The sequence below is a fragment of the Rhinopithecus bieti genome, unplaced genomic scaffold (assembly GCF_001698545.2).
Source record: "Rhinopithecus bieti isolate Rb0 unplaced genomic scaffold, ASM169854v2 scaffold_17771, whole genome shotgun sequence".
NCBI lineage: Eukaryota > Metazoa > Chordata > Mammalia > Primates > Cercopithecidae > Rhinopithecus > Rhinopithecus bieti.
This window is the reverse complement of record NW_016808878.1, coordinates 294,067-316,592: the sequence shown is the minus strand read 5'-3', so window position 1 is coordinate 316,592 and position 22,526 is coordinate 294,067. Positions and strand designations below refer to the sequence as shown.

Below are 22,526 nucleotides of genomic sequence, written 5' to 3'. Positions count from 1 at the left end.
GGGCGGGCGGCGCGAGGCCCGGGCCGCCGGCCTGCGGCCGAGCGAGCGCAGCGAAGGCGCTGGCTCTGGGCATTTCAGTGACTCCCTTTACCTCCCGGACAAGGAAGGAAGGAAGGAGCGAAGGAAGGAAACGAGGAAGGAGGGGACTTTCTCGATGGAAGGTTCAGGCGGAGGCGCCCTCGCCTTGCGGGTTGAGCGGCCGCAGAGCGGCTCTGGCAGCTGCCGGCTGGACCCGCGCGCGTGGAGACGGGTGGGGGCGGTTTGCATGCGTGTTTGTCTGTGCGTCTGGCCGGGGATCGGGAAGGGACATGTGTGTTTGGGCTGTGCACTGTGGGGAGCTCGGTCTGCGCCTTTATGTCTGTTCCCTGAAGTGGGTGGAACGTTGGCCCGTTCCGGGAATGTTCCATGACGTGGTGCAGCCACAGGAAGGGGGTTAACGAGGGGCTCTCTGCCGCGGGAGCACTGCCGGCTGCTATCAAAGCAGATGTGCTGCTGCTCCTCCTCTTTCACCTCCTTTCACCCCCCACCCCCCGCCTTTCCATTCTGTGCCTCTGGTACGGGTAGGGGTGAGACAGGAAAACATTGCTCTGGGTGTGTGGGTGTGTGTGTGTGTGAGTGAGAGGTTGGGGGAGGGGGTGCTAATGTGCATGTGTGGGGTCTGTCGTATTTGTTGGCGGGGGGGGGGGGGGGGGTGGACTCCAGATCCGCTCTGCTACCCCAGCTGTTATCACAGATCGGTGCGCTTTATACGCATGTGCCTCCAGCGTTTGGTCCTTCTTACATAACACATCCAGTGCAGCAGAGGACAGGAGAAAATGCGACCCCAACCCTCCAAACCCAAATTGGGTGAGGGGATAGAAGGTCAGGAAGCGTCTCTGGGTGTTGTCCTTCAGGGACTTGGTTCCTAGTGGGGGAAAGGAAGAAGGGAAGGAGGGTTTCTTCAAGTGGCTCCTATCCTCTCTGACTTAAAAGCATCTAACTAAAAAGGACTGCAGGCACTAGTCCTCCCTAACGGGAAAGCTTGTAACCTGCTACACCAAGGGAACGGGGGCACTTTAACCTCGGGAGTGCAGAGAAGAGAGAGGGTCCTTAATCAAGACACTTGGAGGAGAGGAGCAATAATGTGTTGGCGGCAGATGGGGGGCGCTGGGGATGACTTGGAGGAGAACAGAGGAATCTCTTGATAATAGGTTTCACTGGAGGCCTTAGGACACCTGTAATGGCTTAGCATTCACACGGGAAGCTGTGTGTGCAACTGACATTGCAAAACCCTTATTCTCTGCAGAGTTATTTAGGCCTAAAATGAATATAGAAAGGCTTGTTTCCTGTACTTTCATTATAATGGAAAATTTGAACTGATTTTTCTCCTTCATTTTCTGCCATTTAAAAAATAACTCAATTTACCTCCAAATGAATATTGGTACTCGCCCCCAACCCTAAAGCTAGACCTCAATAATTCACGAGAGAACTGTTTTTCTAGCATACCCAGAGCCCTAGTCAAGGGCTATCGATTTTTCTCTTCAGTACAGTTGTTTCTTTTGTAGTGCATAATCAAGCCCAGAAATTACTTGAAATATTAATAAGATCCATTTTAATTAAATTTGCAATGAGCTGTCCTCCTAGAAAAAGGCCATTTAACTTTATCAGAAACGTTTCCTCCAGTGATATAGTAATATTTGGTGATATTTGTCCTTGAGCAAACCAAGTTATTTTAAATATTTGCACATATAGATCACATATATTTGCTACATATGTAGCAGATGCCTCATTTCTTTTTCACCTTATAAGAGTAGATTGGGTTTGATTTTTAGGATATAGGCCAAATGGTTTATCAGAACAGAAATGCCCTTTCTGTGAGTAAAGTGGGTATCATTTTCATTATTAAGAGAAAATTCCCTGTGGAACCCTAAGGAGTCGTACCAAATGACAACTGTACATTTGCATTGTGAACTGAAAAGGAGTTACCAGTATTTACTTAATGATAGTGTGTTTGTTTCAAGTGTCATAATCCCTTTTGACCACCAGGTTTGAAATATGCAGTATATTTCTTATATACAGAAACGTATTACATTATAATGATGACTCTTTTGAACATTGTCTGAGCCAATTTCTTGCGTTGAGCATAGGTCAGGTATAAAACAAAATTTGCTCATTGGCATCTGTATTTTTGTTACAGTGATTGTATTTTATGTGGCTAACTTTATTAGAGATGGCTTATGTTTATACAAGGATATTCAAGAGTAAATTGATGTGTGACTGATTCAGGGACAATTTTTGGAATGGTGGTATATTAATGATCTTACAAATTTAAGATCTAACTGATTTTTAATTGGTTAGATCCTTGTAGAGGTGTTTGGTAAAATACCACTGAAGTACATAAAACATTTATATATTCCTATTTAACATGGAATGTGGAAATTTTCCTATGTGTATATTATCACATAGGAAAATAATGCTCTTTGATTACACTGAAAGATTAACCAGCAGAATATTTTGATTGATCAGGCTCCTTTGCGTGAGATGTGTTTGTGAATGTTCTTGTTACCATGAAAACAGAACAGAGGACAGTATATATGGAGACATTCCTTGTGGAGTAATGGTGCATGTGTCTGCTTGAACTTTTGGTGCTTTGTCACTATTCAGAAAATCAGGTTGACTCTTTTATGCTGATTTAATTTAAAATGAAAAATCTTATTCCAGAATTTGCCATTTTTTTTCGAAGCAGGGTTCATTTTAACAGCAGCAATAACAACCCTTTGTGTTGTACACTGTATTGGGTTTCAGCTTTTGAATTATAACAAGTACACTATTTGAGTTGGGTTTCAGTTTTTAAATTATTATCAATAATTAGCTAAAGTCAATTTGAAAGCTTCACATAGCAAAAATAATTTTAAAGATTGATAGAAAATGTTAGTTGGCATGAGTGAAAGTATAATCCATAAGGATGTAAAGTAATTTGATAACTGATGTGGTAATTATTATCATAAGGGAAAAGTGGCTAAGGTCAACTGGATGTATGGTTGTGGATCAGACAGGCTACTCATCTCCTGTTTGTTAAAAATGAACACTGTTTTCACATTTTGGTATGTGATCAGCATCAGCAGAACTCTCTCTTGGTCTATACATTAATTCTGTAGGTGGAGAAACGGTTCACAGTTTAAATATCTACCTGAAAATTTCAATGATATGCTTCCAGTTCATGGATTTATATGTGAATTCATCATCAATTCATATTTTGGCTAAAACTTGGGATTTAACTGTTACAACTTTTAAAGTGATATTATAAAAAGGAGCACTGGAAGTTTGCTAACTCAATGAAATTAAGGTATCATAAGGAACTTCAAACCATCCAGAGTGTATGGATTCGCTTTAACCATACAGGCAGATCCTTTATTAATATGGAGCTAAACTTTAGTGAATATTCAAGTGAGGGCTCTCCTGTGAAACCTGTAGGATTTACAGTGTTTGAAGTTGTAGATGAACACAGAGGATTAAAGAAAAATAGGAAAACTTTATGAAAATAAGATCATGCTTGTTTTAAAGTAATTAATTGTATGAGAAGTAATATTTTCTCTGTTCCTGGTATTTAGTGACAGTTAAAAGCACTGCTTTCTGTATGATATTTATAGCAATGCTTCTGAAAAAAAGGTTGAGTAAACCAGTATTTGTAGCTATGAGATGCCACTAACTAATTTGGGAAAACATTTTAGCACTTTATTATTGTGTCACAACTCCGAAATCATCGTGAGAAAGAGGATAACATAGCATTCTTGGTCTGTGCAATCTTTGGCTTATCTAAGCCAAATTGTGAATATCGACATTAGATAGACACAGGCCTAAACTGGCTTCATGACTACATTTAGAATAGAATCAGAACTGCCTGATATTTGGGTTACTATTGTTCTAGGCCGAATTTGTGCTATCCTGACATACACTCCCATCACTCATCATTTGAGGTATTACCTATGACATGTGATCTATTCTACAAGTGTCTATAATCTTAGATTTCCAACCCCCTTAAAACTTGAGATCTAATTGTTTAGCTCTATCTGAGAAAGTACTTTGGAGAGAGGAAGAGATGGACATGATGTTTATGTGCCTGAGGGTGATTCTCGGCCGAAAGAAGAGGTGGTCTCACCTGCTACTTCTGGGTCATAGGGGGATGGAAGTAAGTTCAGGAAGTACCCAGGGCCAATCTTTTTGACTTTTCACTTATGTATAATCTTAATCCTCTATTCAGAGTACTATGACTGGTGCACTATTATTGTTGGTCAATGCAATTCACTCTCTCAGTCATTCAACAAGTATTTCCTGTAGATTAGGCCTTCTGCTAGACATGCAGGGTATAAATAATGACCCGAACCACTAAAGGAGCTCCTTTCCAGGAGTTAAAAACAAGCCAGTGGGGCTGATAACAAGATAAAGGTAATGCAGGGCCTTGAAGGAAGGTTGACTGCAGGCATGATTATCCAACCTGACAAATGTGAGGACTGCCTTTGGCAAATCAGGACACATCATGACCCTCCAAATGACCATGTTACAGGTTGATCCTTGGAGAGGGAATTTTGAGGGGCAGGGCCTTGAAATTGGAAGAACCTTGGTAACGCGTGTCTCTTCTCAGTGCTTCCACATCAATTGTCTTGGAGCATATGGAATTTTTAATGACTGTATATATAACGACTTCAGTTTGAAGGATTTACCTGTAAATTAACTATTATTATTTGCAGATTTTTAAAATAACAAATAATTTAAGTTTTAAAAATACTTATTTGGTGCTCCAGTTAACAAAAATGGCCAGCATCATTGATTCAATTAATAAATAACTACCAATTCAGAAGTCTTTACAAGGTCACTGTGTGAAGTAACCAATTAATCTTTGGAACCCTGCATGAGCTAGATCTACATATTTTCAAACAACTAGCAAGGGACTGAGACATTCAATTATCCCAATAATTTCTCCTCATAATTGCAAATATCAGGATCTTTGGAGAAATTTAGATCTGATTTCTTACTTTCCATGTGATTAGGGGTCTGTGTGACATGAAAATATGAGTAGAAACAGAGGTTAGTGAAAAATCACTTTCCTTTATTTTGTCCACTGCATCATTTGATTACTTTTTTTTTTCCGTTTTATAATTTATATAATGTAGGAAATTCAATTTGGGTGACAAAAGAGTCTTTTAAATTTTTATTTACTTATTTGAGACGGAGCCTTACTCTGTTGCTTAGGCTGGAGTGCAGTAGTGCGATCTCAGCTCACTGCAACCTCCACCTCCTGGGTTCACGCAATTCTCTGCCTCAGCCTCCCGAGTAGCTGGGATTACAGGTGCTCGCCACCACGCCTGGCTAATTTCTTTATTTTTGGTAGAGACGGGATTTCACCATCTTGGCCAGGCTTGTCTTGAACGCCTGACCTCAGGTGATCCACCCACCTTGGCCTCCCAAAGTGCTGGGATTATAGGTGTGAGCCACCACGCTGGGCCAAAAAGAGTCTATTTTATGTAGTAGTTCCAAGCTTGGGCTCTGCAGTCAGCTCAAGAGTCAGAATGAAAAACAGAGATAAAAGGATGATGATTTCCAACTTCAAACATTTTACAATCTAGAAGAGACATGACTTATAGTAAACTTTATTAAAACTTACAAGTGGGAGTAGAGTATAAATGAAAGCAGGATTTTTTCCAACTGGAAAGATTAGAGGGTTCTTATGAGAGGAGGGGATTCTTTTTTTTACTGAGGACCTTGGATGTTAAGTAGAATTTCACTGAGTAAAGAAGGGAGGCAGGAGCTCCCCATACTCTGACCTGGAATGGGAGGGGACAGGGATAGTGCCAGGGCAGAGGAGGAGTTGGGAGCCTGGAAAGGTACATAGCTCCAGATCTTTTGGTGCCTTGAAGACCTGCAGAGAAAGCTGGGCATCACTGAAGGTTTTTGAGCAGCGGTGTGGTGCTGTAAAGTGTGTGTTTCAGAAAGCTTATAAGGGTATACGGGATGAATATCTTGGTGGCAAGGAGACAGTTAGATTGCCAAAATATCCTAAAGAGAAGTAATGAAAGTTGCCCCTACTGAACGATAATATGAATTCTTTTATTCTGTTAATTGATGTGTTTAAAAGTACCCTAAAAATCATAAGTAACAAAAGTGATTAAAATATTTTGTTAAACATGGCCAAATGTGTATGACAGGTTGTCAATTTGAACAACATTATAAGTATTGCATTATTATTTTAACCTAATATAATTTGTTTTACTACGGAATGTATTTATAGATATGAGTAGTGAAAGTTGACCATCAAACACCAACTTGCAGACATGTTTATACTTAAAATTACAAGGTAATTATATGTTTAGGAATACATGTATGAGGAATGGAGCAGTGATACATTTCGTGGTTAGTTGGAATACTGCTTTTTAATTGATACCCAGCTGTATCTAAATCATTACAATACTGCACAGATAGTGTAGCACAGTGTATTTGAAATGCAGCACTTTGTTGGGCAAAGATTTATTTAATGGTTTCATTTTCTCTGCAAAACAAAAAAAAGCAGGAGATAATCGAAGCTCTTATTATTTGCATTGTGGCAGATTTCACTTGAGTTCAGAAGCCTAGGAAAAAGGTGGGACTTTTGAAAGTAGGGCAGTAGGTAAATGTAGACACACCTTCATTTGTATTTGATTAGGGATCTGACAGCATGCATATGTTGTGTACAGGTTTGCACGTGTGCATACACACATATACAAATTGGAGAAAACCATAGGTGTTCTGTGAGAGAGAAAATTTTGCTACTTATACAGTGTGACTTCTCATCCTGATAGTTGCAGAAAATATTTCTTTTAAAATGGAGATTAATGTCTAATTCCATATAAAGAAGATTATAGGAAAGGTGATTAAAACTGTAAGTAGCTTTGTTCACTAAGACGCTAGATTTATTTGACACAGTGTTTTATTTCTTTTGGAAGGCAGACAACTAGTTTAATAGTGTACATATGAAACGCTAATTTGGCTTGTTAATTGGATGCAATTAAATTGAGGTTATTTTATACTGCTTAATTGTTAGAAAATTACATGCGTTGCCATGCCTGTGTAATGCGAAGCAGAAGCGGAGGGTATAGCCGGAGTGGGGCTGGGAGGGGCGCAAGATCTAGTCCTGTCTTTGCAATTAACTTTCTGTGAAAATTGGAAACAAGTCATCGAAGCTCTTTGGACCTCATTTGGAAATGGAAGAGATTGGAACAGATGGCTCCTAAAGCTTCTTCCAGCTCATATTCTATCAGTTTATAAATTCTACTTTGTAGTTGTAGAGAATGCAATGTCATTATATTCTGTAATTATGGTATTACAAGGATGAACAAGACACTTAAAAAAATCAGCACAGTGCCAATTTAGCAAATCCGTTAGAAGGAAGGCAATTTCGGCTTAAAGAGCACTCACCTGGCCGGGCGCGGTGGCTCAAGCCTGTAATCCCAGCACTTTGGGAGGCCGAGATGGGTGGATCACGAGGTCAGGAGATCGAGACCATCCTGGCTAACATGGTGAAACCCTGTCTCTACTAAAAAATACAAAAAACTAGCCGGGCGAGGTGGCGGGCGCCTGTAGTCCCAGCTACTCGGAAGGCTGAGGCAGGAGAATGGCGTAAACCCGGGAGGCGGAGCTTGCAGTGAGCTGAGATCAGGCCACTGCACTCCAGCCCGGGCAACAGAGCCAGACTCCGTTTCAAAAAAAAAAGAACACTCACCTGTGCCAGGCTCCATCCCAGGCTGTCTCCCCACATTACGTCACTTAGTCCTAACAACCAAGATTTGGTTTTTTATCTTGATGTGTACACTTAAAGAAACTTCCATTCAGAAAGGTTTTTGCAGGGATGGTCTGATAGTCATTGGTGAAGCAGGATTCGAACTCAGGGTTTTTTGGCTCCGAAAATGCTTTGTCTTTTTACCATTTCATGCAGTATAAGCAATTGTTTACACATCAAAATTATTTCAAATATTTAAAAAAGGTCAACCATATTTATCACTTAGCACAATGTTTCCCCTTAGTAGTATATGGATAAACAGGTAGCCTATGGGATTAAGAACCTGGATTTGAAGTCAGACAGAATAGGGCAAATTCCAACTCCACTACCACCTGGGGGAATTTGGGTAAGTTACTTAACCTCCCTGAAGTTACAAAATGAGGATAATACCCATTCAAGGGTCATTGTGAAATTTTTATGAGAATGTGTGCACCCATCTCAATGAGCACATAGTAAACGTTTAATACCTGGTAGCTATGGGTTATTATTAACAAGGTATTAGACCATAAGAAAAACACAGGACAATTCAAATTGTTGTGACAGTAAACTATTAAATTTTCAAATGGTCCATTAAACTCTTGACTGAAATGGTTTAAGAAACAATGTTAGAATGACATGGTTTCACATTCGACAGTTAACAAATGGAAACATCAATTAAAATCTGGGGTGTTTCTCACTGAGCCCAGCCAGTGCTGTGCCAATGAAGTGAACTTAATTCTCTGATTCTTTGTGGAAAATCATTCTGAAGTTTTTGCTCTAAAAATAGCTTTTAGGGCCTGAATTACCCAACTTGAACTTCTGTGCAAGAGCTAGAGGACCAGTGATTACTCGTGGGGCCTTGGGCCTACTTAAGAGATACAACTTGGGTGTTCACAGGACTGTTAACTTTAATTTAAAAAAATTTATTAATTCAACAGAGATGTATTAAACACCTGCTCTGGGAAAGGTGCTGTTCTAGACACTGGCGATCCATCAATAGACAAAAATAGTTAAAAAATAAATTGCTTGCCTTCATGGAGTTTACATTCTAGTAGACTAATTTAGAAACTTTTTATGGCTAATTCAGTCACTGTATTACTTTTCAGTTTTACAGGAATCTCTGCTTTTATAGTGGTCTCTCTTAACCCAAATAACATTTAAAGAAACATTGTAAGACTTATTAAATCACTAATGAAATACCCCATTTTTTTATATATATGTGGATGTATGTAGGCACATATATTTCATAGTAAGGTAGTTTTCAACACCTAAATATATAGTACTAAATTTTTTTAAAATTTCATTTTTATGGTTCAGCATTATGGCCCGTCATACCTGTAGAATTAGGTGCTGGTGGCCAGGTGCAGTGGCTTATGGCTGTGATTCCAGCACTTGGGGAGGCTGAGGTGGGTGGATCACAAGGTCAGGAGTTTAAGACCAGCCTGGCCAATATGATGAAACCCCATCTCTCCTAAAAATACAAAAATTAGCCGGATGTGGTGACACGTGCTTATAGTCCCAGCTACCTGGGAGGCAGAGACAGGAGAATTGCTTGAACTCGAGAGGTACAGATCGCCTCACTGCACTCCAGCCTGGGTGACAGAGTGAGACACTGTCTCAAAAAAAAAAAAAAAAAGAAAAGAAAAAGAGAGAGCGAGAAGAGAATTAAGTGCTGGCTGTTTTATTGTGGGCAAGGAAAAATAATGGTTTACAAATGACACATCCTTTTTTTTTTTCTTGAGACAAATTCTTGCTGTGTCACCCAGGCTGGAGTGCAGTGGCGCGATCACGGTTCACTGCAGCCTTGACCTCCTGGGCTCAAATGATCCTCCCGCCTCAGTCTCCTGAGTAGCTGGGACTGCAGGCTGGTACCACCATGTGCAGCTAATTTTTGTGACCCATTCTCTTGTTAAATGCATTTATAAGCTTACCAAAGTGAAGTAATTAAACAAATTATATTCGGAATTTATATTTTTAATTTTAAGTGAATTATTCATCTTTTAACTGATAATTTTTGCTATAAAATTTCTAGTGGATTAGGATGATTTCACTTTCACAAAAGTGTGCTCAATACAGTGTATGACATGTGCTGGGCATACAGTTGATATTTGGTGGATGTTTAAAGTCGTAATTCATTCTCAAGAAGCTTACTGTCCAAATGGTAAGGAAAAACACCTGCTACACTGTAAGATGGGGGTCATGAGAACCAGATGAAGGAGATCTTCCAGGAGCTCAAGTCCTGTCTGTCTTTGTGCCAATAGCCAGAGCTCATTAGTCTGTGCACCTTTATTTTATTATTGTTTTGTGACAGGGTCTCACTCTGTCACCCCCACTGAAGTGCAGTGGTGCAATCTGCGCTTACTGCAACCTCCGACTCCCAGGCTCAAACGATCCTCCCACCTCAGCCTCCCAAGTAGCTGGGACTACAGGCACCCGCCACCATACTGAGCTAATTTTTGTACTTTTTGTGGAGACAGGGTTTTGCCATATTGCCCAGGGTGGTCTCCAACTCCTGGGCTCAAGCCATCCACCCGCCTTGGCCTCCCAAAGTGCTGGAATTACTGCACCCAGCCTGTCTGTGCACTATTAAGTGCTTCTTGGCACATTCGATTTTAATGTTTTCCAGGAAACAAGTGCCTCCATGTGTCCCTCCAGCAATCCCAAACATCTCTTAAACGTAGTTGCGGGCTCCCCAGGCTCTAAACTCCCCATTTGTTTTTGCAGCAAGTGAACAAATATAGGGCCTTTTTGAATTATGTTTCTCCCTACAGTTGGATAGGTCAGCTTATAGCTGAACTGGGATTCTTCCACCTAGGACAGCTTTCTTTGACAATATTTTGTTCAGGGTGCTCTAAGAAGGACACTGTGTGAAGGTGGCTGTTGCTCATGAGTCTGGGGTTTGAGGAAGCATTGTTTCTTGGTGTGCCTGTTTGGATCAATTAGGTGTGAAAGAGGGAGTGTATTCCTTTCCCCCACTACGCACCCTTGCCCTATGTAGGCCAAGACAAATGGAGGAGGAAAGGCTGGGGTGAAACGGTTTCCTTTCATGCAAAGCAAGTGGTGAAAGCCTCTGTCTTTGCAACTCAGCAATGTCCCTTGGGATGGTCTTGATGGCTGGTAGACTACTTTATGGATAGATCATGGGAAGTTCAGCTTCTAATTATCCATGGAACAGTTATCAAACTTTATTTTTCTTTCTTCGCTGATACTTACATTTTAATAAATTCACTTTCTCTAAACAAGGGGAAAATCCAGGGTTATAAGCATTCAATTTATTTTCTTGTCAGTAGTCATGTGTCAAAGTTTATGTTGGGAGAGATATAAAGATATAGCCTTTTTGGGTAAAATGAGGATTTCAGATATCTTTTCTGCTCTTGTGAGGCTGTGCTCATTAGAGCCTACACTGGAGCTCTAGAGAACACCAGAATGAATGACTTGAAACTCTGACCCCACTAGTTGATTGCTTGCCTTATTATTGATTTTCAAAAAGATTCAGGCCAAGAGGCTGTACCTCTGTTATATTTCATTATTTCTTCATCCGTAAAAATGAAGCATTGTTTATAGCACTCACCTACCTCCTGGGAATACAGCAGGGTAACACAAGAGAATCGGAGTGGCTATTTTTAGTGTGTGAAGCAACACTAAGTTTTGAGAATAATTCAATTGTTGAAAAAAATCTGATACACAGCAATACAATGGTGACAAGGGTTAGTAGAGTGTTGTTGAGATAATTGACTGATATTGATGCAATTTATTACAGGCCTATGTAATTGTCTTATAAGTACCGCGCGCTAACCGATTGCGCCACTGGAGCCACTGGCCTATGTAATTGTTTTCAGAAAGATAATGGTCAGCAGTTCCACAGCTTGTTATAGTATCTCCTGATGGATTTAAATTTTGTGTAGGTCACTAATGCACTCGTGTCACAAAGTATTCAGATACTTGTACCCACATTCAAACAAAAGAAAAGGGATCTAAAGACATTTGTTTTTGGATTTGTAATCTGTTTACTTTTTCAAATGACCTCAGTACTATTCGTGATAAACTTGGTGCCCAACTTCAATCAAGTGTAAATTTTAAAATGGGTCAAGTGGCTGAGAATATTCTAAATGACCTTTTAAAATAATAATCTGACGGTATAGAATATAACAAATAATTAGACACTGAGTGTGGAAGTTGAATTTTCTAATGGGTAAAGTCCAAGTCTGTCCAGTCATCAGTTGGTTTTTGGCTATGTTTGGTGGGAGTTTGCTAATGTGAAACCTAATGATGTCTGAAAGTGGTCCTGATGGGTATTAATAGCCATCTGGAAAAATTTTACATCTTCACAAATAATCCCAAGAATTTATACTGTGAAGACATTATCCTGATAGTTCTTCTTTTCCTGTATTCTTATGGGCGATGTAGGATGAGAGCAGTATGAAGGAAACAGAAGACATTTTGAAATTAATCACAAAATTTCCATGGCTTGGAAGCCTGCTATTGTTATGCTCACCCTTCTTATAGCTTTAAAATCAAACAATGCCAAACAGTCTATCTAACAGTTTTAATTTCCTTGGAGCCAAATTGATTTGGTTTAAATTTCATTTCAAATTTTTACAGTATGCCACACAGTTGTATACATCAGGCTACTATTCTTATTTGTATTTGACATGTAAATATTTGTGAATGGAACAGGCATGAAGAAATGAAATTCTGAGGTTCTTTTGGAACATGCAAATGACTGCTTCCTTACTCAGTGCAACCTGTTCCCAGTGCTTTCTTCCCGATGGGTCAGCTTTTGGTTTTGAGCAGGCTGCATCATCAGTCCCAGTTGAGCTTTTTGTGAGAAATTTTACTTCTTCCTTTCATTGTGATACAATTTGTGGTACTTCAACGATGCCTTATTTAGGGCATCTCTTAAAGTGTCTAATTTAAATATGCTGATTAATTTTCTTAGGTGTAGGATCTAATGTATTAGTTTTGGTTTGTCAACTGGTGACAGGACACTCTGCAATGTAAAGTTTCTTACAGAATTTCAGGATTAGATAAAACTATTGGAGGCATCATTTAATCTTTAACTGAGCGAGAAATCACTTAGGACAAATTACCAAGGCCTGCTTGCATTCAGTTTCTACTTCAACACCTTTTTATTTCTCGGGGAGGCCTATTCCGTTCTTGGACATTTCTAGTTACCAGCAGTTGAGCCCTTTCCAGCTATCTAGAACAAGTTTACTCATTGTCTTGCATGACAATCCTACAATTATTTAAAGATAGCAATCTTGTTTACCTTAAGTATTCTTTTCTCCAGGGTAAATATTCCCACTTCTTCAACTAGACCTCATAGGATGTTGTTTTCATTTTTATTTTATTAATTTCCCAGGGATCAGATTGTTCATGTCTGAAATTTACTCCAGGCTGAGTTTTTTTAAATAACTCCTGAAAAATAAATTGCTTTTTACCATTTACTTTCCAGAAGACAGCCTCTTACCAACTGGCTTAGAAATGTTTTACAGAAAAGGACTAGCCATGCTTGCTGAGACTTTTTATGTAGTATAACTAGAACAGAGTTGGAATGTATAATAATGTAATGCAAATTGATTTTTAAAAATATAATTCTTGAGATTCTGGTATGTGCAAGATATATGGGAATATGAAGTAGAGTATAAATATACATAGAATATAAATGTAAGTAGAATATAAAATGTAAAGGAGAGTCACTATTCTCATCATCAGGACTTTTATAATCTACCCTATTGAGGAAAAGAATGATGTAAGGGAAGCAGTAACTAAAAGAAGCAGGTTAAGTACCATGAGAGAGGCACATGTGACGTACTGAGAAGGTGCAACATCAACCCTGGCTGAGGTCTCAGGAGAGGTTTCATAGCAAAAGGAAATGCTTTACCTGGGCACACACACCAATATGGGAAAGTGTCAAGAGTATTTTCCGAGAAGCATTTCATTTGAGGGAAGCATAAAATATGTATTAAGTAATTGTTGGTGAGAAAGTTAGGAAGATTGGGATATATGGTCTAAAGACTGATATTTTAGCTTAAGGGGTTTGAACTTAAAATGATAGATAATGGTAGATGTAGTGTACTCCCACTGAGAGTTTGGTTCCTGAATTGTACAGTTCTGTAACTACATACGCAACTTAATGAAGTGAAACAAACAGATAAAAGATAAGTATGTGAAAACTATGCAGATAATTCAATTGCATTTATAAGTAGCAGGGAGTATAAGACATGTTTGCTTTGAATTGGCATATTATTTTTATGTACTGTCTGTGTCCTAGAAAGCCAGCAGTCTTAAGGATGGTAAAGAGAAGGTTATAGTTTTATGGGTAGTTTGTTAGAAAAATAAAGCCACTGAGCTTGAAGATACCAAAGTAGAAAAGGGTTCTATTGGAACCAAAGATTGTGAAGCAAGCAAGTAGGTAGGTAGGTTTTTCGTAAATGGTTCATTCATTCTTATATGTTCATGAGTGTTGTATGTGTGTGTGATTCACTTCTCTCTTCATTCCTATATATATCTGTTCAGTCAGTGAGCTCCCTTCCTTTCATTTCAGCTATTTAATTTGAGCTGGGCTTTGATTTGGGAAAGTACTGGCTCTAGAGGAACAACACAGTCGTTCAGTGTGTAATGGAAATAGGATGTGGACTTCAGAAAGAAGAGAGTCCTGATTTTGTCATCACATTTCTTGGGAGTCAGTTTTCTGGAAAAACAACAAATGATTGGTGAAAGCTCATTGGAGAAGGATATTACTCAATTTGGTTATTGCTAGAAAAGAGTGAAAATTTAGTATGCCCTTCTGAATATTTTTAGAGAGGAGGCCAGTTTGTGAAACAAGTCAGGCTGCCAGATACAGTCTGGCCATATCAAAGACTTGAAAGTCTATGAAAATGTGGAGACTCCTGAGATAGAGAACTTGGATCTCAGAAGCATGAACAGCCAAACATTTTGGTAACAACTTACTGTTTCTTTCATATTCTAACTACATATTTAAATGAAACCAATCCTGAATGAAGCAATGAGTTTTAAAATAGTTTGGGAAACTTCAAGTCTTAATCCTTTTCATTGTATGAAATAATCTATCTTATTAGGTTGGAATTGTGCACTTTCATGATGTACTTTAAGTTAGAAAAGTGGAGCATTTTAACTTTTTTCTAAAGAGAAAGTGTAAAATACATTATTCTGCAAAACTTCCTTTTATCCTCACAGTTATTTCTTTTCTTTCATGGTATAAAAGAGGTGCATTTGCAAACAGCACCAGGAACCTGAGGAACTTCTTTTAAAAAATTTTTTTGGGTTCTGGTTTATATTTTCAATTGTGTGTTTATTCACAAGCTAATTTTCTTACTGTTGTCATACTGATCTTTATATCCTCAGTCTATACTAAATTTATGGTAATACTGATTTTATTTAGCCTGTAATTAGGATTATAAAATAAAACATTTTTTAGTCTTCCCTCTTTGTCCTTTCCAAATGCCATCATCAGCAACTAAGTATAGACCAGAGAGCATGAATTTTGAATAAAATCTTCATTGAGCTTAGACGGTATTTGGGGAGTCACATGCAGCTTGGGGAGTGCTAATTGTATACCATTGGCAGATGATTTGAAGGAACAAGTATAAGTATGTTCAAATCAAAAACACAATAATTGCTGCAGAGATTTAATGGATAAAAGAACAATTGATATGAAGGGGAAAAGACATCCCAAAAAACGGTTGATATAGGATCATTCAGGAAACAGATATCCACTACAGTATTTCCTAGGATTGGATACACTGGAATCACATTTACAGTCAAGGATCGTTTGGTACAGTTTGGGAAGCCAAGTAAATAAAGCAATTGGATGTGATTAGATGTTTTGCAGGTCCCTCTCAGCACTCACACTCAGGGGCACTGGCCACTGGGAAGTAAAGAAGTGGTTGCAGTTAGGAATAAGGAGTTTGAGAATGAGAAGAGTTTGGGATTGCTTTTCAGCAAGATTGAAAGGAGCCACTCTGAGGTTCCTATAGCTATGCTAGTCCTGAACTGAGTGGAGATTTCAGTTCTCTGAGCCTATTTCTTGACAAAATAGGGGTAGAAATATATATATATATGAAGTAAATGGCAAACTCTAATGTACTATGCAAATTTAAGATATCATGTGATAAAGTTGTATTATTCAGATGTTTAGCAAATAAGACAACAGAATATTACTGAAGGGCTTTGCATCACTGTAAGTGGGGAAACCTAAGTTGCCTTTAATATTGCCTGAAATGGTACATGACTGGATAGCACAACTAACATATATTAAATTGTAAAGTCTTTTGATGTACCTTACCATATAAAAAAGTTTCAGTAACCTTCTAAAAATGAAACTTAAAGAAGCAGTAGAACCGAGGATGAATCTCATGAAAACATCGAGCTGATTTCTGTGCCTTTTCTTAAGATTAATTTCTGGTGAATTTATAGGTTACAATGCAATTCACATTTTAAGTGTCATGATACTCATAAAACCCTAAACACATGCTTAAAAATAGAGTTTATATTTTTAGGGTAGTTTTAGCTTCACAGCAAAATTCAGCGGAAGGTACAGAGATTTCCTATGTACTTCCTGTCCCCACATACACACAGCCTCCTCCACTATCCAAGTCTTGCGCTAGAGTGGTACCTTTGTTATAATCCAAGAACCTACACTGATACATCATGATCACCCCAGGTCCATAGTTTACATTGTTTTAATTCATGCCCTGATGTGAAACATTGCTTAGTTCAAATGTTAAAAGATGTTGACACAATAAAACATCTGTAATGTTTGTTCACCATGAGAACAGAATCTACAATTTGTTTTGTAGTTGACGATCTGTCTCAAACTGCACAAGCTGAAATTAAACTATTTCAATTTTTAATTCAACATCATAAAATACCTTATGGCCTTATTTTTAATCGTTATTAACCGTAAGCCACAGCTTCTCTACAATTACGCATGGTTATAATCTGGTTTATGGCTTGAAACTAAATGGAAGACTGGAAATTTAGAAGAAAGGAAACTTTAAAAATCTTTAAGAAACATGAATAGGTAATTTCCATTTTAAAACACTCTGGCTAAAGGTTTTGTTTGCTATTAAAGTGGATAAGTACAAGATTGAAAGATTCTTAAGAGATTCGGATTTTTAGAAGTCTAGTTGAGATAGGATAACTTGAGGTCCTAATAAATAAAAGGAGTTTATATGTTGTGTAGTGGGTGTTTTCATAATGAAAACATATAGAATATGCTTTTAGAAACGTCTCAGGGGGCCTTCTTGCCTACTTTCACCTCACTGGAGCTCTGCAGTGCAGAAATGTTCCTTTTCCTGTTTTATGTCTGACAGTTAGTTACGGAATCCACAATTGGAGAGGAGACAGAAAACGAGGGGAAAACAACTGCAACAACGCTTACGTGATTTTTCACTTTTGATGACTTGGAAATAATCCTACTGGAAAAAAGAGTCATCTTTAGGGAAATTGCGTTGAAAATTACGCTGAGAAAAGTGCGCCTGGCCAGTGCGTCCTTCAAACACCTGGAAACGTACGCCTTTTCCTCCCTGTGGGAAATCCAGGCGGTGGAGGAGGGCAGCCTGTAGTCTGCGGCTGGGATCGCTGGGCTTGCGAGCTCGGTTTCCTCCAGGAGGAAGAGCAGCTCCGCCCCGCGCAGCCCCAAGGCTGGCCTCCGGTAGCAGCGCTGGGCCGGCCGGGGACTGAGGCGCCGGGAGCGCCCGCGGGAGAGGAGAGCCCTGGCCGCCCGCCCTGCTCCGCCGCGCGCTGCCTGCCCTGGACACGCCTGGACACGGCTTGAACTTTGGCCCCCGGTCCGCTCACACCCGAGGGAGCATGAATGCAATGACGTCTCCGCTGGACTCAGCTGCACAACAGGAAATGCTCTCGGCCTCCCCTCTTCCTGCCGGGAGAAAGTGGGGCTCGCCGCGCCCGGCAGCCGCCGCAGCGCCGGCCCAGACCTAGTTTCGGGGCCGCGGGCCCAGCGCCGGGAGCGGGTCCGGGAGGGAGAACGCGCCCCCCGGCCTAGGTTCACTGGCCCCGGCGTGTCGGGGGACTTCCGCGGTGCGGAAAACCCCGGGGGTCAGGGGACAGTTGTCCTCGCGGGGACCACAGCACTGGCACCTCCCTGACTGAGAGGACACCCAGTCAGGTGGGCCCGGAGCACCGGGGGCTCCCGAAGTGGGGCCTGATGGTGCCCAGGAGCGCTGACCCCAGGAGGCCTGAGTTCGTTTGTCATTGCCCAGATAGAATATAACGCTCTTTCTTTTCACAAAGCCCTGGCAGGAAACCCCTTGTTTAACTCTCCCTCTAACTGCCACCTTTTTACTTTATTGTGGAAACAAGATATGAATATTCAGTGCATAGCACAAACATCATGCCGTTTATACACTTCCAGACAGAACCATTACAAGAAAATGATCTCAGTGTTCATGATTTTAGCTGTTGTTATGTACGGAATATGATGAATTTGTTTTAATAGAATACTAATGATCTTGTGAATTTGAAGACAGTATCATAGCCTTGAATTTATCATACTGAAATTATTAGATGAACTTTTACTGTTTTTATAATGAAAATATTATTTTGCTAGAGGTAGACATAAAAAGTTGAACACAAGCAAGTTAATCTAAGTTGTTAAATTTTTAAAAAGTTTAAATTTGCATGAATCGTCTTTCGAATTATATTTGCGAATCGATGTTTAGTACTAATAATCTCTAATTTAGTAACTTGAACCTTACATGTCTTCCACACAGCTTGCAGGTCTGATAAAGAAGAGTTGTATCAGCTGAGCAGTCGTCATTGTGATTACGTCCCTGATTGACTCATGAATAGGCTTTGTAATGGTAGATTGTCCTTTTGGACACACAGCCAAAATGCTAAAGTTCACTGGGAGGTCTGCTAAGGTTTCTTATATCAAAGAGTTGACAGAGAAAGGACTTAGTAAATGAAAATACTATTTAGTAGTTCCTAGTAAACCTCAAAAATCATTCCAAATTGGAACATACACTATGTTTACATGTTTAAGTTAAACTGAGTCATGAAGCTAACCGCTGACATATGTATGCTTTTAGTAGTGTTGCCTAAATATGCTCCTTTAAAAGAAGTCCCCACAGGATTATGAGATGTACATATAGTACAATGTCATTTTTCTTGGGAAGCTTTCAGCTTACTTATGCAATAAGGAAATTTAAGGTTATTTGAATACATCTGGAATAATAGCTTTAGATTTTGAAATTGTCTTTTGGGGTAGCTTTTCCCTTTTCCTTGACAAAATATAACACAACGATCCTTTTCCCATCTGAGCTTATTTCAAGTTGTTATGGGTTATGAAATGCACAAAATGTTGGTACAGATATACTTAGTGGTCCACTTAAAATAAAATTGGAAATTAAGAATAGAGGGGAGGTTGTGGCTCCTTGGTATTATGTTAGGAGAGCAGAATCCATTATAGTACACTCTTGCAGTTAAACAATTTGGAGGCAAACAAGGTTATGTGAGTGACAAAGTTTGGTAAAACTGGAAAGCACTATGTTAATGCAAGATTACTTTCTGAAAATGTGATTCTCATTCCCTTTTTTCCTTCACAATAAAATTGTATAGAACGTTTGTCTAGCAGAACAAGGAGAACTTCTAAAATGCATGTTAGTTTCATCCTTTGAGGTCACATATTGGGTCTCCTGCCTTCTATTTACTCTCTATAATCTTTAAAACAGAGAGAGCAAATAGAAGGCAGGGGATCCAACTATGTGGCCTCAAAGGATGTGGCCGCAAAGGTACTATGAAAGTATTTATTTAGTTGTATCATAGGGACCAGTTACTCCAGATTTGTATGAATAATAATCCCCAGATTTTATGCAGCATCATGTTGGAGGTGCTAAGTAGGATCCTTAGACATACTAGTTGAATCTCATAATCACCAGGAGATTAACATACTATTTTATGAAAAATGGAGTGTGAGGAGTCTTTATGGACTGCATAGATTCTGAATTTTTATAACGTTGATCCAAACCCAGTACCTTGTCTGTAATTATAGTCTAAGCATATGTGATTTGATTAATACATGAATTACAAATATATCTACTTTTGGGCATATATTCCACTTTTTGTACTGCAGAAGAATTTTGTGCCTTTGCAGTAACCAAAACTATAGTTCTGTTTAGGGTCAGTAGGAGAATCTCTTTTTCCTCTTAACTGAAAGTTTGTGTTTCTTGGAGGAAAATCCTAGAATAAATGCAATCCTCCATTGTATCTTGGAATTACAATTTGAAATATCTTAAACAGTATTTTTTGAAAGAATTGGTTGTCTACTGTGTGCCTTTTCCAATGAGCTACATAAGTAAAGGCAGAGTTTGTCTTTTCCTCTCTGAGTGCCTAATGCCTAGAACAGTGTCCGACCCGGAGCAGTTGCTCAGAGCACAGGTGCTGAATGAAGAAATAAAGATGATACTGCCATCTCTCATATTTCAGATGCTATTTTGTGGTCTTCGATCATAATTTTAGAATTCTGTTTTTGTTAAGAGGTTTAAATTCAGCAAAGGTGAGATATTATTTGATTTTTAATGAAATGTAAACATACAGCAGATGCACAATAAACATTTATTAAAAAACCACCAAAAGAAGCATGATACTGCAATCCTGATGCTTTATTTACTATTCTAGTCATTTGCAATCCTCCTTTTGCATCTAATGAGAGTCATTTTTTAAAAAGCTCATTGACCTATTGATTTATAAAAGAAGACATTTAGCAAAGCTAAAGAGAGGCCCACTTGAATTTGAATCATTTTAACTAGCGCTTAACCCTTGGGCTCTGCATGGCGGTTTGAGATCCAAAGATTCTTTGAGCTCTTAAACCTATTTCATATTTGATTATTTATTGCCTAACAGGATCTTTGATGCCACATTTGAGCCTTTCTGGAAATCGGGATTATGGATTAAAAGCCATTGCTGTACCTCCTGCCTGGTGTGTGCCTGACATAGAATCTAGGGGCTTCATAGGGCTGGCTTTGTGGGCATGTGACCTGTGCATTTGCACAGGGCTCCAAGCTCAGAAGGGCCCTGAGTCTGGTTTAATGATCTGCTGTCACTGTCTTGAAATTAATTTTTGAGCAAGGGGTCTTCATTTCTCTGCCTTGCTAAGGTACAACTGAATAAAAAACAGATGATGTGTTTGGGATCCATCCAATATATCAGCTTAATTGGAATATTATTTGGAATCAAATATGAATGGTTTTGAAAAAGAAAATCTTCTCCAAAGTGTTCAATATATCCTCTTGGTTAGAACATAGGAGACTGTAGCTAACATCATGGGAAATATAATAGGTAGCATTAACTATCTTATTTTTAAATGTCATATGTTATATTTTGGTTCATGTTTATCTTATTGTTCACTATTAAATATTTAACTATGTTTTATTTTTTGTTTTTATTTTTTTGAGACGGAGTCTTGCTCTGTCGCCCAGGCTGGAGTACAGTGGCGCGGTCTCAGCTAACTGCAACCTCCACCTCCCAGATTCAAGCAATTCCCTACCTCAGCCTCCTGAGTAGCTGGGATTATAGGCTCCCATTACCATGCCTGGCTAATTTTTGTATTTTTAGTAGAGACAGGGTTTCGCCATCTTGGCCAGGCTGGTCTTAAACTCCTGACCTTGTGATCCACCCGCCTCAGCCTCCCAAAGTGCTAAGATTACAGGTGTGAGCCACTGCGCCAGGCCTAAATATTTAACTATGAAATATTTATCTCTATTATCAGTGGTATAATTATTTACTAATTACTGATTTATTGATAATACTCTGTTAAGATATTGGGCAGGATTTCTATTAAAACATGTTTGTTTTCTGGAGAGTACTATGTGTTTACATGAATACATGTTCATGTAACTACTATGTATTTACATACTCATACCTGCAAAATAATAGGAGGGGACAAGACAGTCTTTAAAAAAAAATCTGTATTTGAGGCTCTCTAGGGATGTGCATGTCATAATTCTTATTGAGAGCCAGTTCTGTTGCTTAATCAGACTTATGACTGGAAAAGAGGCAGTCATTATAGAGTGGGATCAGAACTGTGGGTTTCAGAGCTGGCCCACCTGGCTTTGAATACTGTCTCAGCTACTTTCTAGTTGTATGACTTTCGGCAAGTTATGTTTTTTTCCTTAGCCTCCGGTTTGCTCACCTGTTAAAGAGGGATACCTCTTAAAACAGACCTTGTGAGGATTGAGTGTACTAATATGTGTAAAGAACCTGGGCTGCAGTAAGCACTCAATAAATGCAGTTCAGGCCACTCTGGATCTTACTATTTTAAAATGTTAAAAATATATTTATGTGGTTATTTATGTTTATTAAATGTGAATTGAGAGCTTGTATTGCTATCCCCAAAGACATCATAGTCAAGTTGAGGAACTGACTTGCAATTCAAGAATCAGGATATTGGAATAAGGGCAAAAGTAGGGGGAGAAGGGCCTGGAGGGAGCCCTAAACCCTCCTTGCAGAAGAGGTGAAATGGAACATTCCTTCAGCTGCCCTTGGAAGAATCAATAGACACTGAGAGCAGCTTGGTGAGGGTTTGAGAATGCATAGGGAGTTTGGGGAATTTTAAATAGCTTAGTATGGCTGAAGTTTAAAGGACAAGTGGGAGATTGTGAATAACGGGGTAGAGATGTAAGATGAGGCCGGATCCTGAGGATGTGGACTAGAGGGACAGGAGGGAAATGAAGAAAGGGTCACATCTTAGAAGCCAACAAAGTTGAGTTTCCCC

At 39.2% G+C, this 22,526-nt stretch overlaps 1 protein-coding gene across 2 annotated transcripts in view; it reads left to right on the top strand.

Moving 5' to 3' along the window:
- Positions 1-195: 195 nt before the first annotated feature.
- Positions 196-22,526, top strand: part of HIVEP2 (HIVEP zinc finger 2) — a 206,974-nt gene continuing 184,643 nt past the window's right edge. For both annotated transcript variants that reach the window (XM_017887673.1, XM_017887675.1), the window contains exon 1: positions 196-250. The gene's annotated coding sequence lies outside the window, so the exon portion shown is untranslated. The remainder of the gene's footprint in view (positions 251-22,526) is intronic.